General features: G+C 43.7%; 1 long non-coding RNA gene and 1 pseudogene across 4 annotated transcripts; one reads left to right on the top strand and one right to left on the bottom strand.

The window, feature by feature from the left end:
* Positions 1-2,775, bottom strand: LOC125295574. 4 transcript variants are annotated; one of them, XR_007193680.1, is made up of 5 exons: positions 2,616-2,775; positions 2,415-2,522; positions 2,225-2,324; positions 1,926-1,995; positions 1-872 (listed from the first exon to the last, which is right to left on the bottom strand). It is a non-coding gene; the product is annotated as an uncharacterized LOC125295574 (long non-coding RNA). The 4 variants fall into 4 exon arrangements; XR_007193679.1 differs by lacking the exon at positions 2,415-2,522 and having other exon boundaries at positions 2-872; positions 2,616-2,769; XR_007193678.1 differs by lacking the exon at positions 1,926-1,995 and having other exon boundaries at positions 3-872; positions 2,616-2,765.
* Positions 2,776-4,067: 1,292 nt separating this feature from the next.
* Positions 4,068-5,856, top strand: LOC125295637 (annotated as a pseudogene).

Genomic DNA, 5,856 nt, shown 5'->3' with positions numbered 1-5,856 from the left:
TGTAATGCGATAGTTGTTTTTCCTTCTGTAAATGTGAAGGTAGACTCAGTCAGGTGATGTTGGAGAGAAGAAAAAAAAACTGGTGTATTTACAGTGACACTTGGACAACAACAACCTTCTAAACACAGACTGCAACTGTAAACAGAAAACCAAATGAGTGAGAGATTAACTCCATTCCCCAACACACACACAATGCACATTTATTACCAAACACATTATGTACATTTACTTACAAACATATACATACTTAATCACATAATACTTAATTTCATGCAGGAACAGTACAGTACAATAGAGAGGAAAGAACGGAATGGATGTTGGCTCAGATCTCGCTGATTTTGGTCTCGACCTTCATCTGCCAAGTCAGGCTGTAAATGCAGACAGCTTGCGCTCAGTGACTTTGGTGTGGTGTTGCATGGCAAGTTATTTGTTTCTTTCTCTTATTTCTGCACCGACTCTGCACATTACAAATTTATTTATTGTGATTTCCTCTATGAGGTGAGCATGCTCAGGATGGCTGTGGAAGGCCGTATCGAAAGCTCCCAGCCTCTTCAGGGTAGTCTTTTGGTTTGGCTTTTTGGTAAGACTTATCTGTGGCCAAAGATTGCCGATATGTTTCCTGAACTCACCCTCCAGTTCAATAATGCAGGAGGAAAACTCCACTGATGGCTTTGTCAGCCATTGGTGGTGTATCTCTTCATCTCCAGGAACGGGTGATCCGGCACAGCATAGTTGTGGTCGTGTTGTGTTTGACCCACAAGCAGCATCTCACACTGAGGACATTCCTTTATTATGTCTTGCTGTTGGAGAGTTCTGACTAACCAGCCAGAAACGTAAAAAAGGCTCTCTTCCTGGATGCAGTCTCCGACAGCCTGCGAAAAGGTAAGTATTATCAGACAGTTTCATAGGTGGAGACTTGAGTTTCTTTACAGCTCATTTCTCATAGGAAACAAATAATTTCTGTGTCTGTATTTGTGACTTAAAGGTGCTGTAAGTGATGCTGAGTAATGTCACTTCTGTTGACTTTAAAACAAAACAGGGAGCTAGCTTGCTACTTCCTCCCCCCTCCCGTGTTGCTCCCGAGCCATTGAAACTCTCCTAAATGTGCATCTCGTCTGTGATTTGCTGGAACAGTTTGTTATGTTTTTATGGGTGCCCAGGTTGCTTTTTGTTGCTGTTTTTGGAGCCTGGGCTGTCCAGAGATCACGTTTTTTTACAGTGTATTCAGGACACAGACAGCTAGCAGTTGGTTAGGTGATGTTTGCAGTAAGCGATATAAAATGTTTTAGCCTAAAAATCGCTTGGCATCGCTTAGAGCACCTTTAAATTAAAATCAGATTGTTTGGGGTAGTGCAACCTTTTCCTCCACAGTGTCAGACACTGATCTCCTCTTCCTCTTCAAAGACCATATTTCAAATGGAAAGTAGCTAAAGCCAGCTCCAAAAGTCGCTAAATGACGTTATACACTAATATATTACTTCACCAGGTCGTGACCAAAAAAAAAAAAAGAACGGTGATGGCCCTTTAATTCCCCTTTACACCTGTTTGCTTTTCTCCTAGGCCTACTGAAATAGGCAACTTTAAGAGCCTAATTGAAATATATTTAATTTAACATACTTGTATATTAGGGTAATTGATAGCCTACACTTTACACTTCTGTACATCTTGTCATAGTATACACCAGAATGAGCATTAGGCTAAGTGGCTGAAAATCAGTCATTTCCAACCTATTCCCAACTGCTGCATTTGCTTTGCACAGCTTGAAGTCTGAACGTGGCCGAACACGTATTACAATGACTGGCAGACAAAGAAACAAACAAAACATTTAAGATAACAGGTTACCACCAGCAGGCTTCCCCCTAGGCCCACCTAAGTTCCCAGTAAACATTCAACAGATGTGGTAGGTTCCCGAGGCACATACATACATTAATTGAAATAAAACGAAATAGTTAATTCCAGGAAAAACAGTGGCTTGGACAGACAAAGGCAATCCTCCTGCAATAAAAAGCATAAATGGTTTGTAATGCTACGTTTGGTAGCATCGTAGCATAAACGCCAAAGTCAATTGTACGAGGGCCAATATCTTATTCAAATGGCTGCAGTCAGCTAGTTACGCTTTTTAAACTGCGGCACTACTTCCTATTACTAAATGTAGTAACAATTAAATCAGGACTAAATCTCCGATTGAAAGACTAGCTATGTAAAAGGAGTTGAATGAACTTACGTTTTTAAGACCAGCCAAGATGAATTAGACGAACCAATAAAGTTATACCAGTGTGGATGACTAATAGCTGTGCACACTCTCGCCAGCATCAGCGTTGCTTCTGCCCATAGACAATATCAAGACAGGAAACGGTCAGAGCTAAAAATACTACTTGTTACGTCTGAAGGAAAAGGGGAGCAAGTAAACTTACGTTGCTGCAAACCAGTGTGGATTCACTACTCGCTATTATGCGAGCAAAGTAGACTTGAAACTGTGTGTACCATTTACTGGTCACCATACGCACAGACACCAGGCCGAGCTACAAACAAACAATGAACCGTGTTAAGTGCTACTCGATGGAAACAAGTTTAGTGTTAGAGACCAATAGACGTAACCTTCTGAAAAGACTCACGTTCTCCTGTTTGCACAGCTTATTCCACAAAGCTCACTCTTCAACGCACACCGCATTATTGTTCTCCTGTCCGCATCTCACTCCACATTTAAAAGGAAGCGCTACTGGTACCACCTGATCCAAATAATCAGCGTCAGTGGGACGGCCTTCAAGCTGCGCTTCCTGTCTCAACCACCCTACCCACTACACTTGTATGCTCGATTTTTAACTATCTGCTTGTGAATGAAGTTGTAGCCTACTTTACTTTGTTGAACGGTGCTGGAAAGCGTGTCCCTGTTTCCCTGTCATCATGTCATTGCGCTCGTCTCATTGACTCTGGTTGTAGGCCTAATCTCACCCGAAGTTGCTGCACCTTCCAATAACGTTGTCTGAGCTGTTAGATCTATAGAACATCTACTTCCGTGGATAACATGGGCTGATACTACATAGGCCAGTCATTACTTTTATAATCATGGGGCAACGCTTTGGGCTTAACTTCGATGTAGGCTAATTCACAAACGAAACAGGCATGAGACTCTTACACAGCACAGCCGAACTCACTGCTCACTCATAACAGTAAAAAGGGACGTTACGTGCCATCACATCAGAGTCTCAAAAAGTCTCCAAGAACGCCAGAAAAAGTAGCTAGATTTGTCGCTAGTAGCTTTTTACAAAAAAAAAAGTCGCTTGGGGGGTCTGAAATCTCCCTAAATATGGCGACAAAGTCGCTAAGTTGGCAGCACTGTCTGTTAAAAAGGTCCACTATAACGTTCAGAACATGGACCAATCAGAGGGCGGGATTCACATAGTTAGGGGAATTCCAGCAGCCTCGCGCAGTCATCGGGGACTGAGAGTTCAGCGTTAATTGTGAGGAGTTTGTTGCCTCCGAGTAATGTATGTAAACGTGACATTTATGTGCCTGTTACAAGTTACAGATCATCTTTCTGGAAGTTGTATGTGTGCGTAACGAATCAAAGTAAGTGACAACTTTATAGGAACCTGTACTTTAGCCTTGTAAGTTGTTGTCAGCACTATTAAGTGAGGCTAATTCTCCGCAATTATTCAACTTGGTAGCACTTTTTGTTTACGGTCAAAAATGACCGCCATGGGAAATGAATGGGAAAGAGTATAATTTTCATCCAGGAGATGAAAGACATCTTCATACACACACTCCTACAGTACAACTTTCCTGTGCATGTGTGCCTATTCTACATTCTCCTTCCCTCACATGGAACACACCTTTCCCAAAGCAGTTTAGTGTAAATCATGGGAACCCACTAAAGAATTCTTTCCCGTGCTTACTGTATGTGCCTCTCCCCCAAGAAGAACATTCCAAATCAAACAATGTATTAATATCTACTTCTTTCTCGTGCTATGTGCCCCACCCTTCACGAGAACAATATCATATTTACTGACAGACACTACATAAGCAGTTTTCATGTAGCTTTGCCCTCATTTTAATCTGCAAACAACATGAAGAGGCGAATGACAGTGATCGAGGCTCTGGACCACATTCTGGAGAGTGATGATGAAAAAATAGAAACAGAGCCAGAGCTAGAGGAGGATGTGTCAGAAGAAGAAGACTTCAATCCAGACATTGATCCAGAGGACTCTGCAGATGAGGAAGAGGACCAAGAGGAAGAAGCAGTTGAGGAGACATTCCAGTCTAAGAATGGTAAGCTACTTTGGTCTTCATTACCCCAGGAGAGAGCAGGCCGAACAACAGTTGAAAATATTGTGAGGATGACCCCAGGGCCAACGCGATATGCTCATGTTGATGACATCAAGTCGTGCTTCGGACTCTTTTTGCCGGAGTCTATTGAACAGACTATAATGGACATGACAAACTTGGAGGGGAGGCGTGTGTTTGGGGACAGGTGGGAAAACTTGAGCCGGGAAGACTTCCAAGCCTACGTCGGCTTGTTGATTCTGGCAGGAGTATACCGGTCAAATAATGAGGCTACACCTTCTCTTTGGGATGCAGAGTCTGGGAGGCCCATTTTCCGGGCAACTATGAGCTTAGAACAGTTCAATGTCATCTCAAGAGTCATTCGATTTGATGACAAAGATACACGACACGCTCGCCGGCGAAATGACAAACTGGCTGCCATCAGAAACGTTTGGGACAAATGGGTGGAGCGCCTGCCATGGATGTACAATCCAAGCCCTGAGGTGACAGTTGACGAGCGCCTGGTTTCTTTCAGGGGCCGCTGCCCTTTCAGGCAGTACATTCCAAGCAAACCTGGCAAATACGGAATAAAGATCTGGGCAGCATGTGACGCCAGGAGTAGCTATGCTTGGAATATGCAGATCTACACAGGGAAACCTATTGATGGAAGGCCAAAAAAAACCAGGGTATGCGTGTTGTGCTAGACATGACAACCGGTCTGAAGGGACATAATGTCACATGTGACAACTTTTTCACTTCATATGCACTTGGTCAGGAGCTGCTGAAACAAAGGCTCACCATGGTGGGGACAGTGAGAAAGAACAAGCCTAAACTTCCTGCTGCACTGGTGAAAGCCAAAGGAAGAGAGACACTCTCATCCATGTTTGCCTTCACTGACTCTTGTGTCATATGTTCCGAAGAAGGACAAAAATGTCATTTTGATGAGCACACTACACAAAGATGCTGCCATCAGCACAGAGGAGCACTTGAAGCCACACATCATCCTGGACTACAACAGAAACAAAGGGGGTGTTGACTGCCTTGACAAGGTACAGTAAAGTACTTTTTCATCTTTCATACATTTTCATTTTACATTTAGTCTTGTAAAACCTTTTTTGTAAAACAGATGACCTGTTCGTCTAATCTCTTTGTATTTCATTGCAGCTTACTGGTACCTATACCTGCAAGCGCAAGACCGCCCGCTGGCCTGTAGTTGTGTTCCACAACATTCTGGATGTGTCTGCATACAATGCATTTGTAGTGTGGACCGCGATAAACCCAGCCTGGAATCATGGGAAACCCTTCAAGAGGAGACTCTTCATTGCAGAGCTTGGGAAAGCTTTGGCTACTCCTTCTATTCATCGATGACAGCACCTACCCCGTACACCAGCATCTGCCAGTCTGGTGAGGAGTATGCAGGGCCCTTCTACTCCCCCATCCCATCAACCTCAGCAAGTGCAAGCCAAACAAAGGAAGAGGTGTACACTCTGTGCCCCCCGGAATGTGAAAACTGGCATCACATGCCACCGGTGCAACGCTTCCATTTGCAAGGGACACTGCACCATGACTGCAATTTGCCATTTGTGCGTGTGA

This window comes from Alosa alosa, chromosome 6, assembly GCF_017589495.1.
Source record: "Alosa alosa isolate M-15738 ecotype Scorff River chromosome 6, AALO_Geno_1.1, whole genome shotgun sequence".
In the NCBI taxonomy this organism is placed as follows: Eukaryota; Metazoa; Chordata; class Actinopteri; order Clupeiformes; family Clupeidae; genus Alosa; species Alosa alosa.
The sequence above is the reverse complement of the archived record's forward strand: the minus strand, read 5'-3'. Positions and strand labels throughout refer to the sequence as shown.